This window comes from Macaca nemestrina, chromosome 15, assembly GCF_043159975.1.
Source record: "Macaca nemestrina isolate mMacNem1 chromosome 15, mMacNem.hap1, whole genome shotgun sequence".
In the NCBI taxonomy this organism is placed as follows: domain Eukaryota; kingdom Metazoa; phylum Chordata; class Mammalia; order Primates; family Cercopithecidae; genus Macaca; species Macaca nemestrina.
In genome coordinates, this window is record NC_092139.1 from 86,146,908 (window position 1) to 86,166,695 (window position 19,788).

Below are 19,788 nucleotides of genomic sequence, written 5' to 3' on the forward strand. Positions count from 1 at the left end.
CTGTGGCCTTGTGGGTGGGACGAGTGTGCCCCTCCTCTCCAGAAGTATGAATAATGAAGTATTTCAGTGGCGCTGGCCACTCTGTGGGCGCTGACACCTCCGTGAGTTAAACTCCCACAGGCGCGGTGGGGACGCCTTGTGACTCAGCTCCTCAGCGCCAACACGGGCTGCCCCACCGGCCACGGCGCGGCCAAAGATCCCAAAGAGCGTTAGCATCTGTAGCCAGCCCCCCATTGCCACCCTGGCTCTCCCGTAACCTGACATACATAGTGCTGCCCTACTTCACCTCAGAAAAAGGACACACATTTACTCTCCATTTTTTACTTAAAAGAATTGTTTAGATTGTGGTAAAATACATATAACACAACATTGGCCATTTGAACCAATTCGGTGGCACTAAGCACATCCACATGATTGTGCCACCATCTCCACCATCGGTCTCCAGGACTTTTCAGCTTCCCACCATAAACTCTATTCCCACGAAGCACTCACTCCCCATCCCCATTGTCCCTGGCGCCCACCATTCTATTTCTGTCTCCATGGATTTGACTCCTCCACGTACCTCATGTAAGTGGAACCATGCAGTATTTGTATTTGTCTTTCTGTGACTGGTTTACTTCACTGAGCATAATGACCTCAGAGTTCATCCCCATTGTAACATGTGTCCGAATTCCTCCTCCTCCTCCTTCTTCTTCCCTCTTTTTTTTTTTTTTTTTTGACAAGGTCTCACTCCGTCACTCAGGCTGGAGTGCAATGGCAGGATCATGGCTCACTGCAGCTTCAAACTCTAGGGCTCAAGAGCTCCCCCCGCTTCAGTCTTCCCAGTAGCTGGGACTATAGGCACGCACCACCATGCCTGGCTAGCATTTTATTTTTGTACAGAGAGGGTCTTGCTAGGTTGCAGTCCTCCCACCTTAGCCTCCAAAGCGCTGTGATAACAGGTGTGAGCCACTGCACCCGGCCCAGAATTTCCTCCTTTTGAAGGCTGAGTGATGTTCCATTGTCTGCACACACACAGTTTGTTTGTCTTTTCATCCATCGATGGACACTTGTGTTGCCTACACCTACTCGTAGCTCCCTGGCTGTTATAAGTAGTGCACTATCTCTTGTGTGCAGATGTCTCATGGAGACCTTGTATTCCTGCCTGTGGCATTAGTGCAGGTGGCAGGCAGGTCGGTGGGCAAGCAGGTGTGCCCTGTGGATGAGGAGAAGCCTTTTCTGCTTAAAGCCCTGCATGGATGAAAAGTTGCAAAATACATTTGATTTTTACAATTTGTTCAAAATTAATCAAGCAAACACTGATTTTCATCTATTTTCTGAGCTCTCTGCTATAAAACAGAAAACCACCACCCTCTTTCCAGGGGAGCATCTTCTTCCTGGCTCTCCGCTTCCCTTCGGGCCGTGGCGGCATCCTCGGCTCCTCCCTAGCCCATTCATTACACACGGTTCTTCCTCCTCTGCATCTCGAGGCCACTGACTTCTTTGGGAGGTTCCTCTGAGCCACCTATGTGCGGGGTGGGTGGTCATGAAAAGACACCAGTTCCGCCTCCAGCCGGAAGTCCCTCAAAAGCGAAGGGCACTGAGGACAAAACCACCCACAAAACCACCCTTCCCTTCTCTAAAGGAGGAGGGGCGGTGCAAAACCCGTTCTTTAGAACAGGGTCCCCAACCCCTGGGCCGAGGAGTGGCCTATGAGAAACGGGCCTCACAGCAGGAGGTGTGCAGCGGACGAGTTAACCGCCGGAGCTCCGCCCCCTGTCAGATCAGCGGGGCGTTCCATGCTCACGGGAGCGCAACTCTATCGTGAACTGCGCACGTCAGGGATCCAGGCGGTGCTCTCTTTCCGGGAATCTAATGTCTGCTGATCAGAGGTGGAACAATTTTACCCCGAAACTATCCCCCACCCAACCCCATCGGTGGAAAAATTGTCTTCCACGAAACCGGTCCCTGGTGTCAAGAAGGTTGGGGACCGCTGCTTTAGAGCATGTCCTCCGGGTGGAGGCCAAGAGTGGTACTTGCTCTCCGCGTGCTCTCAGCATCTGCTTTTGTGGTGGCTGCAGTCCAGTGGGTCTGAGAGCGGCAGAGCGCGGAGGTGTAGAAGGAGAGGAGGGAGGAAAAGGTGGGAGGAGAAGAGGAAGGGAAGGAGAATAGGTGGGGGAGGGGACAGAGGGGCAGTGTTGGCCGAGTAAGGGGGTCCGCTCCACGACATCCTGCGGTGCCCACGCAGCAGCGGTGCCAGGTCTTCCTTCCCCACCCATGCGTGGTTACCTGTGGCCGAAGCGGCAGGCGTGCAGGGTGTGACTGCAGAACTGCATGGATCAGACACCGTCTGCCTCCTAAGGGGGCTATGGGACCGAGGAGGTGGACCCCACGTTGGCCTTGACCAGCTCTGCCCACCTCCTTTTGGGAACAGATGTGCCAAAAACAGCCAGGCTAAGGAAACATGGCTCGCACACCAGGAGCCCTGGGGAAAGACTACAACGATCCTTTTAAAATTACTTTTTCCTGACTGTAGTCATAGTGTAATAATTTTAAAAAGTTCAGGAACCATAGAAAAGTATACAGAAGAAAATTAAAATTACCTGGTGCCGGCCGGGTGCGGTGGCTCACGCCTGTAATCCCAGCACTTTGGGAGGCCAAGGCCGGCAGATCACGAGGTCAGGAGATCGAGACCATCCTGGCTAACACGGTGAAACCCCGTCTCTACTAAAAATACAAAAAAAAAAATTAGCCGGGTGTGGTGGCGGGCGCCTGTAGTCCCAGCTTCTCGGGAGGCTGAGGCGGGAGAATGGCGCCAAACCCAGGAGGCAGCGGAGCTTGCAGTGAGCTGAGATCCTGCCGCTGCACTCCAGGCTGGGCGACGGAGGGAGACTCCGTCTCAAAAAAAAAAAAAAGAAAAATTGACCTGGTGCCCCCACCAAGCCACAGTGATCATTGTTCATGCCTTAGCAAATTTTCCTGGATTTTGGTAAACAGATATAAGTGCATGTTTTAAGTGGCAATATTCTATATTTAGTTTTGATCCTTGTTTTTATCCCTTTAAAAGGATTTTTCATATCATTCAATCATCTCCTAATATACAGTTACCAGTAGCTGCCTTCATTCCATTAGACACTGAAATGGATTTAACTGTTCTCTGGTGGTTAGTTATACATTCTTGTATCTTTCTTCTTTCCTGGTATACATAATGTTGGGAGCATTCTGGAGCAAGATGGCTGTACTCAATTCTTGAAATTCCTAAAGGATAAATGCCTGAAGGAGAATCTCGGATCAAGGAGGGGCTCCCGGAAGTGCTCTGGACCCTGCTAGAGGCACAGGCATTGGCCACAGGCCGCCACGCATACCCTTTAGAAAGAGACTTTGTCATTGTGATGGGCCAAAAATGAAACCTCACTTTATTTTGAGACAGGGTCTTACTCTGTCACCCAGGCTGGACTGCAGGCTCACTGCAGCCTCGACCTCCTGGGCTCAAGTGATCCTCCCACCTCAGCCTCCCTAGTAGCTGGGACCACAGGTGGGTGCCACCATGCTGGGCTAATTTTGTATTTTTTGTAGAGACGGACTTTAGCCATGTTGGCCAGGCTGGTCTCAAACTCCTAGGCTCAAGGGATCCTCTCGTCTTGGCCTCCCAAAGTGCCGGGATTACCGGTGCGAGACACCACGCCCAGCCTTTTCCACTTAATTTTGAAGCTTGGAGATAAGTTTTATATAGGCCCATGTATAACTGCCTGAAATCTCACTTTAAAACTAGGTGTAATTGTTTGCTGCCTGCTGAGGCTGAGTGCTTGTTGCCTATTGCTTGGCTCTTTGTAGTTGTCTTTTGTGAATTGCTTTTTCTTATCATTTGCCCATTTTTGTACTGGAATGTTTACCTTTTCCTTGCTGATGTGCAAAAGCTCTTCAATTCCCTTGTCATATGCCTTCCAGCATGTTATCATACTACAGCCTGGCCTTTGCACGTCTATGGGTTTCCATAGCCAGACCTCTGGCTTCTTATCTCCACGGCATCACCTTTGCTCCTATGCTTAGATGATGCTTGCACATTTGAGGGAAAGGGAGCATTTTCCTGTTTTTCCCCTGTATTTGGTTTATTACATTTGGCTCCTAAATCCGGTGGTTCCCAATTAGGGGTATGCATCAGATTTCCCAGGAGTGCTTTTCTAACCATAAGTGCCTGCCTCAGTCAATCCAGATCTTCCCATCAGCCCCGAGGATGGGGCCGGCGATGGTGGGTGGGGGTACAGCCTCGCTGTTTTGGAAAAAGTGCCTCAGATGGTGCAGATGCAAGCCTCTGATTACGGGCTTCTTCCTTCTGCCACATGTGTGATGTAAGATAAGGATGCTATTTTTATTGGCTTATATTTTAAGAATAGCTGATTGCACAAGTATATTTACTGTGCATGCGTGCCTTCTTTTCCCACTCAGAATTTGGTTTATATCTAAACCAAATTCTCAATTATAACATGGGAGCATTTCCCTTTAGCCTGCAAAGACTCAGTGTCTCAGTTGTGGTGTTTCTGGTTCCCAGGCCACTTGGAAGACACTGGAGCTCTGCGATCTTGGTGGGGACCTCAGTCCCAGCTGGGACTCACTGCAGACCCTGTGTCCCCGGTGGGGCTGGGCTTTGCTAGACCTTTGGAGCAATAGTTGGTCAGGCTTGTGGCCCCAATCCAGCCAGCATCACACACTGTCCAGCCTCCCTCTGACATCAGCATAGGTCTAATGTCAGCTTAGGCCCTCTGCCCCAGGGCTGTGCCCAAGGACACCCTCCTGCTCTGGGTCCTAGGGGAGGGAGGATCTCAGGAGAGGCCTCTCCTCATCTCTGGCAGATCTCTCAAAACGGCCTTCAGCCAGGATTCCAGACACCTGAGCTGGTGTGAGCCCACTCCCCATTGCTGGCTCTCAGGCTAGAGTCAGGCCAGGATGTCACCAAGTTTCTCGGAGCTTGCAGACTATTTACCCCTCAGCTGGACCCCTGGCCCACCAGGGACTTGAGCAAAGCTGTTCCATCAACGCAGGGGAGGTGAGACCACATCTGATCAGGGGCCTGGTGTACGCGCCGCACCATCACTATCTAGGAAAGGTTCAGCACCCCAAGCACAAAGAAGCTGGACTTGGACAACTGACAGCAAAGCATGACCCATTTTACGTGAGGCAATGAGTCTGAAAGCAGGTAACTGGGACACCCGAAAGCTGAAAGCACAGAGGGGCTGGCGAGGCGTGCCTGGACCTCTCTCTCCCCAGGGGTGTCTTCCCGTCAGATTTATGCATGCTCTTGCCAGAGGGCAAGCTTGACAGCCGGCTGCCGCTTGATCGGCCCGCCCCTCCTGCCTCACCTCCTGTGCCTCGGCACGTGGCCACGTCCCCCCAAATCTCATACCCTCTCCACCGCACAGAGATCTATCTTGGGTCCCCAAGGCCACGTGGGCAGCCCGAGTCCTTCCCTTACTTGGCAGGTGTTTCCACAGCACTGGTGTTGCTTGTTCCCTCCCTTGGGGAGCTCTCTTCTGACATAAGCTCTCCTCTCGGGCTGCTGCCTCTCAGTCCCTGGCTGGGCATCTTCCTTTTCTCTGAGTTGATGCCCTCCAGGGCTCTGTCTCTGCAGCTTTCCTCACGCAAAGTGTTTTCATTCCTTCCCAGGCCTTGCCTCTCTTTTTATATGAGGGCCCCAGAACTTGTCTGGAGCCACAGACCTCTTGTCCTCACCACTCCTGGGGCCTCTGCAATTGGGCACACATAGATCTTTCCCAGTCTACTCCCACTCCAGTGAGCGATCCCACGGCCTCTTGCTGCCTTCACAGGCATCAGGGGCACAGACATTCATGTAGCCTGACGGCATCTCACCTTGCACTTCTTCCTGCTCACCTGTTGGGGGTGCCACAGAGGCCCCTCCATGCCAGGACATGTGGCTGAGTAGGTTTCCACACTTAACTTTTTTTTTTTTTTTTTACAGCTTTATTCAGGTATTATTTACTTAACTCCAAATTCACCCATTGTATTGAGTTTAAGTAAATTTACAGAGTTGTGCCACTATCCCTTCAGTCTAGTTTTAAAACATCTCTATCACCCAAAAAACATTTTCTTGTGCCTGTTTGCAATCCCCACTTTCTGCCCCACCCCTGGCTCAAAGCAGACCCCGATCTGCTTTCTACCTGTAGATCTGCCCCTTGGGATTTTTAACATTTACTTTTCACCAATTCACTGCAGGAGGTTGGGTCTCAGCAAGAATAAGGAATGGCTCTGGAGAGGTGATTCCAGCTAAATGGTGGAGTAAGGACTTCTGGAAATTCTCTCCTCCAGAAAATTGATGACAATGCTGGCAAAAAATCATCATAATCAGCTGTTTCAAAACTCTGGAAATTAACCAAAGGCACACAGAAGTTTAGGGAATGCTTATTTAAGAAAAACAGCTGACTTTCAGTAAGAATAGTGGGCCTCGTGGTGCTTTGTGTGTTTTAAGACACGTTCTTGCTCAGTCTCCCAGGCTGGAGTACAGTGGTGCCATCATAGCTCACTGTAACCTGGAACTCCTGGGCTCAAGGGATCCTCCTGCCTTAGCCTCCCAAAATGCTTGGACTGCAGGTGTGAACCACCATGGCTTGCTAATTTTCTAATTTTTTGTAGATATGGTGTCTCACTATGTTGGCCAGACTGGTCTAGATCTGACCTCAAGCAATCCTCCTGCTTCAGCCTCCCAAAATTTTGGGATTACAGGTATGAGCCATGATGCCTGACCTGTGTGATGTTTTAGCCTGCACTGTTCTCATCATTCTCCCCTCAGCTCCACAATGGCCCTGGAGACTAACAGCCCACCACTATGGTGAAAATGAACATATGGCAGCTGCTGAAAGGTGTAGAGAGGGTTGGAGCTCTTGCAGAGCCCCATTTCCACAGGACTGTCATTATTTGAGCTCTCTGGTGGTTCCATAACGACCCCACCCACAAGGCTTTCTTTATTTGATAGGACTTGGGGGATGCCCAGTATAAAGAACTGTTTCTCCAGGAGCATTTGTTGAAAACAACCAGAGGCGATTGTTAGATATCATGGTTGCCTGAGGTTGTGTATAACAGTTGGAGCAAATAACAGGCTAACTCAAATATTTAAAAGGAAAAGCTGGGAAATAAGATGTCTATATGGGCTTTAACAAGCTCTGACACATTCTTGGGAATCTAGAAGGCCATGTGTAGGGATGAGTGCATACTCAGAATCTCAGCTCTCACCTCTGGCTAACCTTGAAGCTCTGCACAAGTGGGAAGTAAAGAGTAAGGTGGAGTTGTCACCTGCTTGGCTGAGGGTCAAAAGTGTGTCCCTACCCATACACAGAGTCCCTCAGCAAAGGCTAAGAGACATACTGGTTCTAGGCATCTAAAAAAATTTGTGTCCAATGATTCAGCTGCCCATTAAGCTAACTGAATAGAGACTTCAGTGGCCACACACAAAAACAAATACAAATTTTACATAATTAGCCCAGGAAAGTCACTGAACAAACAAACAGCAACAAACCCTGGGGAGAAGGGGGTGCAGGAATCTGATTTCCAGAGTTGCCACATTGTATTATTTTAAAAGATCAGTTTTTAACAACAAAAATTATGAGACACTGTCCATGAGAAAGCCCAGATATTGGATTCACTGGACAAACACCTTAAATGAACTGTTTTTATTTTTATTTTATTTTATTATTATTATTATTTTTTGAGACAGAGTCTCACTCTGTCACCCAGGCTGGAGTGCAGTGGCACGATCTTGGCTCACTGCAAGCTTTGCTTCCCGGGTTCACGCCATTCTTGTGCCTCAGCCTCCCGAGTCGCTGGGACTACAGGTGCCCGCCACCACTCCCAGGTAATTTTTTTTGTATTTTTAGTAGAGATAGGGTTTCACCATCTTAGCCAGGATGGTCTCTGACCATGTGATCTGCCTGCCTCAGCCTCCCAAAGTGCTGGGATTACAGGCGTGATGAACTGTTTTTTGTTTTTCTTTTGAGATGGAGTCTCTCTCTGTCGCCCAGGCTGGAGTGCAGTGGCCAGATCTCAGCTCACTGCAAGCTCCACCTCCCGGGTTTACGCCATTCTCCTGCCTCAGCCTCCCGAGTAGCTGGGACTACAGGTGCCTGCCACCTCGCCCAGCTAGTTTTTTGTATTTTTTAGTAGAGACGGGGTTTCACCGTGTTAGCCAGGATGGTCTCGATCTCCTGAGCTCGTGATCCGCCTGTCTTGGCCTCCCAAAGTGCTGGGATTACAGGTGAAATCCACTGTATTTCTATACAGTAGCAATAAGCAATGTAAAAATAAAAGTAAGAAGATAATTCAATTATAATAGCATGAAAAAAAAATACTTGGGGTAAATTTAACCCCAAAAGTGAAAGACTTGTACAAAACATTGTTGAAAGAAATTAAGGAAGACCCAAGTAAACGGGGAGACATCCTTTGTTTGTGGATTAGAAGATGTACAGTTGGCCAGGCATGGTGGTTCATGACTGTAATCCCAGCATTCTGGGAGGCCAAGGTAGGTGGATCACTTCAGGTCAGGAGTTCGAGACCATCCTGACCAACAGGGCAAAACCCCATCTCTACTAAAAATACAAAAATTAGCCAGGTATGTTGGTGGGCACCTGTAGTTCCAGCTGCACAGCAGACTAAGGCAGGAAATCATTTGAAATCGAGAAGCAGAGGTTGCAGTGAGCTGAGATTGTGCCATTGCATTCCAGCCTGGGCAACAGAGTAAGACTGTGTCTCAAAAAAAAAGAAGAAGAAGAAGATATACAATAGACCTTTGAATGATGGTGGCAATTCAGGGCACAGTTGAAAATCCGCGTATAATTTTTGACTCCCCACAAACTTAACTATGACTAGCCTACTGTTTCCTGAAAGCTTACCAATAACATAAACAGTCAGTTAACACGAATGTTGTATGTTATATGTATTGTATACTGTATTCTTACAATAAAGTAAGCTAGAGAAAAGAAAATGCTATTAAGAAAATCACAAGGAAGATAACATATACTTCCTGTTCCTTAAGTGGAAGTGGATCTTCATAAAGACCTTCATCCTTGTTGCCTTCACGTTGAGGAGTCTGAGGAGGAGAAGGAAGGGTGGGGTTAGCCTTGCTGTCTCAGGGGTGGCAGAGGCAGAAGAAAATGTGTTCATATGTGGACCCGTGTCATTCAAAGCTGGGTTGTTCAAGGATCAACTGTAATAATGCAATACTCCCCAAACTGATCTACAGATTCAGTGTCACCTGACTTCTTTGCAGAAATGGGCAAGCTGATCTTAAACTCATATGGAAATGTAGGGGGTCCAGAATAACAAAAACAATCTTGAAAAACAAGTAAGAGCAATGTTGACGACTCACACTTGCTGATCCCAGAACTTGCTACAAAGCTATAGTGAGGGAGACAATGTGGCACTGGCATAAAAATAGACATATAGGCCGGGTGTGGTGGCTCACGCCTGTACCCCAGCACTTCGGGAGGCCAAGATGGGTGGGTCACCTGAGGTCAGGAGTTTGAGACCAGCCTGGCCAATATGGTGAAACCTGATCTCTACTAAAAATAAAACAATTAGCCAGACATGGTGGTGTGCGCCTATAGTCCCAGCTACTTGGGAGGCTGAATCGCTTGAACCCGGGAGGTGGAGGTTGCAGTGAGCAAAACTCTGTCCAAAAAAAAAAAGAAAAAGAAAGAAACCCCATCTCTACTAAAAATACAAAACTTAGCCAGGTGTAGCAGCTCATACCTGTAATCCCAGCTACTTGGGAGGCTAAGGCTGGAGAATCGCTTGAACCTGGAAGGCAAAGATTGCAGTGAGCCGAGATTGTGCCACTGCACTCAAGCCTGGGCAACAGAGTGAGACTCTGTCTCCAAAAAAAAAAAAAAAAAAAAGAAAAGAAGACATATAGATAATGGAATGGAATTTAGAATCTAAAATTAGACCCTCGTATTTATGGCTAACTGAGTTTTGATAAGGATGCCAGCATGATTTAATGGGGGAAAGAGGATTCTTTTCAACAATTGTGCTGAGACAACTGGACATATCCACATGCAAAAGAATGAAGTTAGGCTCCACCTCATACCATATACAAAAATTAGCTCAGAATTGACCAAAGACTAAGTATAAGAACTAAAACTATAAAAGTCTTAGAAGAAAATAGAGGTATGAATCTTCATGACCTTGGATTTGGCAATGGTTTCTAAGATATGACAACAAAAGCATAAGCAACCAAAGAAAAACAATCGATAAATGATAGATTATTCAATAAATTATTTAAAAATAAATGTATTCATTAAATCAATAAATGTAAATATTTTCATGCTGCAAAGGACACTATAAAGATGTGAAAAACACAACACAAAGAACGGTAGAAAATCTTTGCAAATCATACATCCGAAAGTCGCTGATGGAACTTGTATCTAGAATATAAAAATAACTTTTGCAACTCAGTAATAAAAAGACAACACAATTTAAAAATGTACAAAGGAGCTGAGTGTGGTGGCTCAGGTCTGTAATCCCAGCACTTTGGGAGGCTGAGGTGGGAGGATCACTTGAGCCGAGGAGTTCAGGACCAGCCTGGGTGGCATGGTGAAACTCTGTCTCTACTAAAAATACGAAAAAAAAAAAAAGCTGGGTGTGGTGGCACACACCTGTAGTCCCAGCTATTCAGGAGGCTGAGGTGAGAGAATCACCTGAGCCTGGGAAGTGAAGGCTGCAGTGAGCCGTGATGGTATCCACACTCCAGCCTGGGTGATGAGAGTGAGACCCTGTTTAAAAAAACAAATGCACCAAGGACTTGAATAGGCATTTCTCCAAAGATATGCAAATGGATAATAAGCACATGAAAAGATGCTCAATGTCATCAGCCATCCGGGAAATGCCAATCAAAGCCACAATGAGATACTCCCTAGGATGATGACTATAATCAAAAAGATATTACAATAATAAGTATTGGCAAGGATATGAAAAAATTGGAACCCTCATGCACTGCTGACGAGAATATAAAATGATGCAGCTGCTGTGGAAAACAGTTTGGCAGTTCCTCAAAAAGTTCAACATTGAGTTATCACAAGACCCAGCAATTCCACTCCTGGGCATATACTTAAAAGAATTAAAAATGTGTGTGGGACACAGTGGTTCACACCTGTAATCTCAATGCTTTGAGAGGCCAAAGCAGGAGCTTCACTTGAGTCCACGAGTTGGAGGCTGCAGTGAGCTATGATCATGCCACTGTACTCCAACATAGGTGGCAGAGCAAGATCCTGTTTCCACATATGTGTGTATAAACGTAGATACATAATAGTCAAAAGATGGCTGTCAACTGATGAGTGGATAAACAAACCGTAAAAGATCCATACGATGGAATATTATTTAGCCACAAAAAGGAAAGGCTCAGGCCCTACCTAAATACTAAGCCCCAGGTTTACACAGAGCCCCAGGTCACATGAGGCTCAGGTAGACACTGGACTCTAAGTAGACTTTAGGCCCCAGGTTCACGGCCACACCTCAGGAGGATACCACACCCTGGGTAGCTGTAAGACTCCATCCAGACACCAGTCCCCGGGTGAAGAATCTAGGCCCCACCGGACATCAGGTTCCAGGTAAACACCAAGCCCCAGTTGGGTATCTAATCCATAGGTGGACATCAGGCACCAGGTTGGCACACAGTCCCCACATAGATACCTACACCACAGGTGGACATGAGGCCCCAGGTATATACCCAGTCCCCAGGTGACTATCAGGCCCTAGGTGAACACCAGGTCCTAGATGAACATCGGGACCCAAGTGGATACCCAGGCCCATGGGAAACATCAGGCTCCAGGTGGACACCAGGACCCACGTGAGCAACTAGGTCCAGAGGTACATCAGGTTCCACATGGACACCCAACCTCCAAATGGATACCGAGCCCCCAGGTGTGCACGCCAGTCCCTCAACAACTGAAAGGTCATATATTCTCAGGCCAGATGCAATAGAGTCATCTCTCCCAAAAATATGGGTTTGGGAAAGCGAAAACTACACCTCCCAATCATTCTCAAGTCAAGGAACTCTTAATAGAAGGCCAAAGACACACCGAAAGAACCAACCATGAAACTCCCGCATCCAACACGAGCGCAATGCTGCTCAACTAGCCCCAGAGCAGGACCCGCCACAGGCTTTGCAGGGAGGACGCACAGATTAGAAGGGAAGAATGGAAATGTGGGACCTGAGATTGCAATGTAAGGAAAGAGAAAAACGCAACCGTGCATACCAGCATACCAAGAAACCCAAGAAAGAGAGGGTGACATGGAAAAATAACTAGCCCAGGCCCAGTTTCCCATGAAACATTAGAACCCACACTGCGAAATGAAATGGCAGGCCGAATCAAGCCCTATCTAGATTTTCAACTGTGGGTCTCTCCTAGACGACTTAAAAGCCTACAAATCGCTAAGGCCACCCTGAACATGTCCTACCCACCTTGCTGAAATTCACCACTGGGAAAAGATACCGAAACCTACGCGGTTCTGGAGCTCACCTTGAAGCAGCTTCCTGCAGTCCCTGGGCGCCACTGGCTGGCTCTGTGACTTTCTTGGAGGGCCCACATGCAGGCCAGGCCCCCTCCCTCAGCTCCAGTGTGTGGCTGCCAATGACCCAAGCGGCCTGGGCCTGGGCTCCTGGCGCCCTCGAGGAGCTGCCCTGCGTGCTCACACAGGCTCCCGGTGGCGGGCAGCACAATACTCTCACTCTTGGTCACCAGTCCTTTCCCCAGGGCAGTCTGGCGGGGCACGGCTCCAGAGCCCCAGGTTTAGCACCTGCCTGAGATCTTCATGCCATAGGCAAAGCAGTAGGGCAACTTACCCAGGCACTGCCTGAGCCAAGATGGCGCCTTCCTCACAGCCTGTGCAGGAGGGCGAGGTCCTCGATGATGAGGGACTGGGCCAGGGCAACTCCCAGCCCGTTCTTCCCAGAAAGAAGGCAGGTGCGTGGGGACACACCACCTACAGGTGGACATAGGCCCCAGTGGACACTGAGGCCACAGGAAAACATCAGGCCACAAATAGACACTGGACATCAGACACCAGGTTGACACCAGGACCTGGGTGGACACCAGGTCTCAAGGGGACTCCAGTCCCTGCACAAACATCAGGCGCCAGATGGACAAATCAGGTCGCAGTTTGGCACATAAGCCCCAGGTGGACACCAGGCCCCAGCTAAGTATCAGGCTCCAGCCTCAGGTAAATACCAGGCCCCAGGTGGACACAAGGCCCCAGGTACATACCAGGCCCCAGCCCGAAACCGGGTCCCAGAAGGACATCAGACATCTTGGTGAATGTCAGGTCCCAGGTTGACACATAGGCCCCAGTGGAACACAAGGCCCCATTTGCCAGGCTCCAAGTGGATGTCCAAACCCCAGGTAAATATCAGGGTCAAGGTGAACAGGAGGCCCCAGGTGGACAACAGGCCTCAGCTAGATGTCTAGGTCCCTGGCGAACTCCAACCCCTTGATGAACATTAGGCCCCAGGTGAACCCCCTAGTCCCAGGGGAACATCTGATTCCAGATGGACGTCAGGCTCCAGGGAAGTCTTTCCATCTTGAGACACCCAGTCTCAAGATGGAAATGAGGCCTTAGGTGAGCATCAGGCCCCAGGTGGACACCCAGGCCCCAGGTGGACACTCAGATGCAAGGTAAATACCCATCCCCAGGTAAACACCAGATCCCAGGCAGATTACAGTTCCCAGAAAAACACCCAGGCCCCAAGAAGAAATCAGACCCTAGGTGAACTCTTTTTTTTTTTTTTTTTTTTGAGGCGGAGTCTCGCTCTGTCGCCCAGGCTGGAGTGCAGTGGCGCGATCTCGGCTCACTGCAAGCTCCGCCTCCCGGGTTCCCGCCATTCTCCTGCCTCAGCCTCCCGAGTAGCTGGGACTACAGGCGCCCGCCACCACGCCCGGCTAGTTTTTTTTTTTTTTTGTATTTTTAGTGGAGACGGGGTTTCATTGTGTTAGCCAGGATGGTCTCGATCTCCTGACCTCGTGATCCGCCCGTCTCGGCCTCCCAAAGTGCTGGGATTACAGGCTTGAGCCACCGCGCCCGGCCTACCCTAGGTGAACTCTTGTCTACAGGTGGACATCAGGCTGGGTATCCACCTGGGACCTGGTGTTCACGGGGTGGGGGCCAATGTCCACCTTGGGCCTGTTGTTCATCTGTGGCCTGGTATTCACCTGGGCCCTGAGAGTCAACCTGGTGCCTGATAGCCATCTGGGGCCTACATGGCCACCTGGGGGCCTGTTGGTCACTTGAGGCCTGGTGTCCTCCTGGGGCCTGATGCCAACATGCAGCATAGGTATCCAACAGGGGCCTGATGTCCATCTGAGGTCTGGGGTTCACCTGGGGCTTGGTGTCCACCTGGAGCCTGGTATCCATCTAAAGCCTGAGGTCTGCCTGGGGCATTATTATGTCCCTTGAAGACTAAGTATCCAACTAGGGCCTGATTTTCACCTGAGGCCTGGGTATCTGCCTGAAGTCTTGGTATCCTCCTTGGGCCTGAAGTCCATCTGTGACATTCTGTCCCACTGGGGCCTGGGTGTGAACCCGGTGCCTGATGTAAACCTCAAGTCCAGTGTGCACCCAGCTGGGACCTGACGGCCACCTGAGGCCATATATCCACCTGGAGCCAGGGTGTCCACTTGGGGCCTAATGCTCACCAGGAACGTAAGTATCCACCTGGGGCCTCATATCTTCCTGGGGCCTAGGTGTTGATGTGGGGCCTGGGCATCCACCTGGGGCCTGATGTTCAACTGGAGCGTGGTGTCCACGTGGAACCAATTTTCAACTGGGAACCTGATGTCCACCTGGTGCCCAATGTCCATTTGGAAACTGGAGTCCACCTGGGAACTAGCATACACCTAAGACATAGTGTCCACCTGGTGTTTGATGTACAATGTTCACCAGGCTTCAGGTGGACACCAGGCCCCAGGTTGACACCCAGGCTCCATGTGGACACTGGGCCCCAGAGGAACGCCAAATCCCTGGTGAACATCAGGCCCCTGGTGAACACACAGGCCCCAAGTGGAAACCAAAACTCCAGATGTCCAGGCATTAGACCCCATGTAGATATCCAGGCCCCAGGAAGTCATCAGGGCCCCAGTGGACACTCAGGCCCCAGGTGGATATTCAGTCCCCGGTTGATACCCAGGCCTTAGGCGAACAGCAGGCCAAGAATTCCAGGCCCCAGGTGAATAGCAGGCCCTAGGTGGACAGCAGGATCCAGGTGGTATCCTATGTATCCTAGGTGGATACATAAGACTCTGGTGAACATCAGGCCCCATGTGGACACCCAGCCCGTAGAAGGATACCAGGCCCCATGAGGATACGAAAATTCAAATAAACACTAGGCCCCAGGCTGAAATCAGGTCCAAAGAGGACACCAGACCTCCAGTGACAACCTGGCCCCAGGGGGCTATGTGGGCCCCAGCTGGATAGCAGGTACCAGATTGACATCCAGGGCCCAGGTAAACACCAGGTCCCAGAAGAACAACAGGCACAAGGTAGACATAGACCCCAGGTGCACACCAGATCCCACGTGGATATCTAGGACCCGGGTGAACAACAGGCCCGAGGTGAAAATCCAGTCTCCAGGAAGGCACTAAGCCCCAGGCAGACACCAGGCCCTAGGAGGACATCAAGATACAAATGGACATCAGGCCTCAGATGGACACCAGGCTCCAGGTGGACATCAGCCCCTAGGTGAGTATCAGGCCCCAGGTGAACACCCAGTCTCAAGGTAGACATCAGACCCTAGGTAGACAGTAGCCACTGGGTGAACACTGTGCCCCAGGCAGACACCAGGTCTCAAGTAGACACTCAGTCCCCAGGTGGACACCAGAGACCAGGCAGCCTGATAAGACTCCAGGTGGACACCAGGCTGCAGGTGGTACCAGGTTCCCAGCTGATACCCAGGTCCAGGGGAACACCCAGGCCCCAGGTAGACAGCAGGAAGCCAGTGCACCCCAGGCACCCGGGTAGACACCTAGGCCGCTGGTGAACATCAAGCCTCAGGCTGGATACCCAGACCCCAGGTAAACACCCAGGCCCCATATGTCAGGTCATTAGGTCCCATGTAAACAACTAGGCCGCAGGAAGTCATCAGGCCCTGGTGGACACTGAGACCCCAGGTGAATATCCAGTCCCAGGCTGACACAAAGGACTCAGGTGCACACCAGGCCCCAGGAGAACTCCAGGCCTCAGCTGAAGATCAATGCCCCAGTTGGATACCCAGGCCCTAGCTAACTACCAGGCCCCAGGATTCCATCAGGCTCCAGGTTTTCATCAGGCCTCAGGTGGATACTACACTCTAGGTGGACGTCAGCAAATGCCCAGGTCCCAGGTCAAAACCAGGTCCCTGATGAACACCCTGAGCCCAGGTAAACATGAGACTTCAGGTGGACACGTGACTCTAACTGCACATCAGGCCCTGGATGGACACCCGGCCCCATATGGATACCTAAACCCCTGGTGAACATCAAGCCCCAGGTTCACATCTGGGTCCCAAGTAAACACCTAGGCCTCAGAAGTCCAGACATCAGGCCCCATGTGGAAATCCGGGTCCCAGGAAGTCCTCAGGCAACAAGAAACACACAGGCCTCAGTTGGACATCCAGTCCCAAGTTGACACAAAGGCCTCAGGTGGACACCAGGTGCTAAGAAAATGTCAGGCTCCAGCTGAGATCAACCCCTGGGTGGTCAGTACTGGCACCCGCTAAAACATGTATGAGCCTTGAAAACATCATGCTAAGTGAAACAAGCCAGGCACAAAAACCCACACAGTTTGTCATTCCATTTACATGAATGTCTAGAATAGGCAGATCCACAAGAGACAGAAAGTGGGTTAGTGGCTGCCAGAAGCTGGAGACAGGGGAGAATGGTGGGTGACTGCTAATGAGTACAGAACGTTATTGGGAGGTGATGAAAATATTCTGGAATCACATAGTTTATGATGTGGCATAACATTTAAAATATGCTAACAACTGCTGAATTATACACTTTAAAAAGGTGAGTCTTTTTTTTTTTTTTTTTTTTTTTTGAGATGGATTCTCACTCTGTTGCCCGGGCTAGAGGGCAGTGGCATGATCTCGGCTCACTGCAACCTCTGCCTCCTGGGTTCAAGCAATTCTCTGCCTCAGCGTCTTGAGCAGCTGGAATTATAGGCACCCGCCACCACATCTGGCTAATTTTTGTATTTTTAGTAGAGATAGGGTTTTATCATGTTGCCCAGGCTGGTCTCAATCTCTTGACCTCATGATCCACCCACCTTGGCCTCTCAAAGTGCTGGGATTACCAGCATGAGCCACTGTGCATGGCCAAAAAGCTGAGTCTTATAGCATGTAAATTACATGTCATTAAAAAAAAACCAAAAACCAAAAAACATGAGGTGGGTGTGGTGGCTCATGCCTATAATCCCAGTATTTTGGGAGGCCAAGGTGAGAGGATAGCTTGAGCCCAGGAGTTTGTGACAAGCCTGCTCAACAGAGCAAGACCCCATCTCTACAAAATAAAAAATTTTTAAAAACTTAGCTGTGTGGTGGCACGCACCTGTAGTCCTGGCTACTTGGTAAGGCTGAGGAGGGAGGATCGCTTCAACCCAAAATCTGAGGCTGCAGAACTAGTATTACACCACTACGTTCCAGCTTAGGTGACAGGGTAAGACCCCCATCTCTTAAAAAACAAAAAAGAAACTAATAAAATAAAAACATAAAATCCAAACCAAAAAGAGATGGGAGGGGAGGCAGGCAGAGACAGAGGGAGAGAGAGAGACCAAGAGACAGTCAGAGAAAGAGGAAGGGGGAGAGGCTTGGACTGACTGTCTGAGTCTCCATTCAGACAGATCGCTGGTGTGTTGTGGGGGTGCAGTTGGGGAAATGAGGAAACTCCAGGCATCAGGGGGCCCCATTTGAGATGTACCGTCCAGAGTGTGAGAATTCTAATGAGTAGGCAAGGACCATAAGAACCATTTTCTTTCTCCCTCCCTCCCTCCCTTCTTCCTTTTCCTTCCTTCCTTCCTTCCTTCCTTCCTTCCTTCCTTCCTTCCTTCCTTCCTTCCTTCCTTCCTTCCTTCCTTCCTCCCTCCCTTCCTTCCTTCCTTCCTCCCTTGTTCCCTCTTTCCCTTCTTTCTTTTGTTCTTTCCTTCCTTTTTTTTTTTTTTGAAATAGAGTCTCACTCTGTCACCCAAGCTGGAGTGCAGTGACACAATCGTAGCTCACTGCTGCCTCGAACTCCTTGGCTAAAGCAATCCTCCCACCTTAGCCTCCTGAGGAGCTGGGACTACAGGCATGCACCACTACACCCAGTTAATTTAAAAAAAAAATTAATAGAGATGGGGTCTTGCCATGTTGCCCAGGCTGGTCTTTAGCTTCTGGACTCAAGTGATCCTCCCACCTCGGCCTCCCAAAGAGCCGGGATTATAGGCATGAGCCACCGTGCCCAGCCTCTTTATAAATAAAAGATCAGCAACACAGAAAACAGTTTGGTTAAAATGCTTTATATTTCTTCTAAACTCTTCTCCCAAAGTAAAATAAATATCTTTTTAGTTATAAGTAAATCTGCTGTAATGTATTTCCACCTGGTGAGGCAAAGGTCCTGCCCTCCTCTGCCCGCTGCCCCTGGTCCTGCTGAGGGGCAGCCTTCCTCCCTCGCAGGGCAGACAAGTCACACTGGGGCAGTGTCTGCCGCTGCTTCTGGACTCCCTGCTCACGGACTGGGAGGGGGGCCTCTGGCCCCTGAGTGAGATGGGGCAACAGACTTCAGAATGTCTCAGCCTGAGAGTCACATCGAGAGCCACTGGGGAAACGCTGATGTGGGCTGATGCTGGATGACGGAAAACATTGTGTTTCTTGCTTTTTATTTTGTCAGGTGTGATGACAGTACACTGGGATGATATTTTTAAATTCTTTTTTTTTTTTTTTTTTTTTTGAGACGAAGTCTTGCTCTTGTCCCTTAGACTGGAGTGCAATGGCACAATCTTGGCTCACTGCAACCTCTGCCTCCCGGGTTCAAGTGATTCTCCCACTCCCGAGTAGCTGGGATTACAGGCGCCTGCCACCACGTCTGGCTAATTTTTGTATTTTTAGTAGAGACGGGGTTTCATCATGTTGGCCGGGCTGGTCTCAAACTCCTGACCTCAGGTGATCCACCGGCCTTGGCCTCACAAAGCGCTGGGATTACAGGCATGAGCCATCGTGCCTGGCCTAAAATTCTTATCTTTTCATGTATCTCAAAATATTTAGGGATCAAATGTGTCTGCGCCATGCTGGAAATACTTTAGACAAAGAAAAAAGGAGAGATGAAGCAGATAAAACAAAATGTTGATAATTTTAAATCTAGCTGATGGGTATATGGGGGTTCCATTTAATATTTTCTCTCCTACTCATATATGTGTGTGTGTGTATATATATATATATACCTTTCAATATTCTCATTGAAAAGTGGCTGATTGGAAGCGCATCCTCAAAGATGTTTTCTCCACTAACTCCCTTTTTTTTTTTTTTCTTTTTTTTGAGACCAAGACTTGCTCTGTTGCCCAGGCTGGAGTACAATGGTGTGATCTTGGCTCACTGCAACCTCTGCGTCCCAGGTTCAAGCTATTCTCCTGCTTCAGCTTTCCGAGTAGCTGGGTCTACAGGCATGCACCACCATGCCTGGCTATTTTTTTTTTTTTTTTTTTTTTGGTGTGTATTTTTGGTAGTGACAGAGTTTTGCCATGTTGGCCAGGCTGGTCTTGAACTCCTGACCTCAAGTGATCCACCCGCCTCGGCCTCCCAAAGTGCTG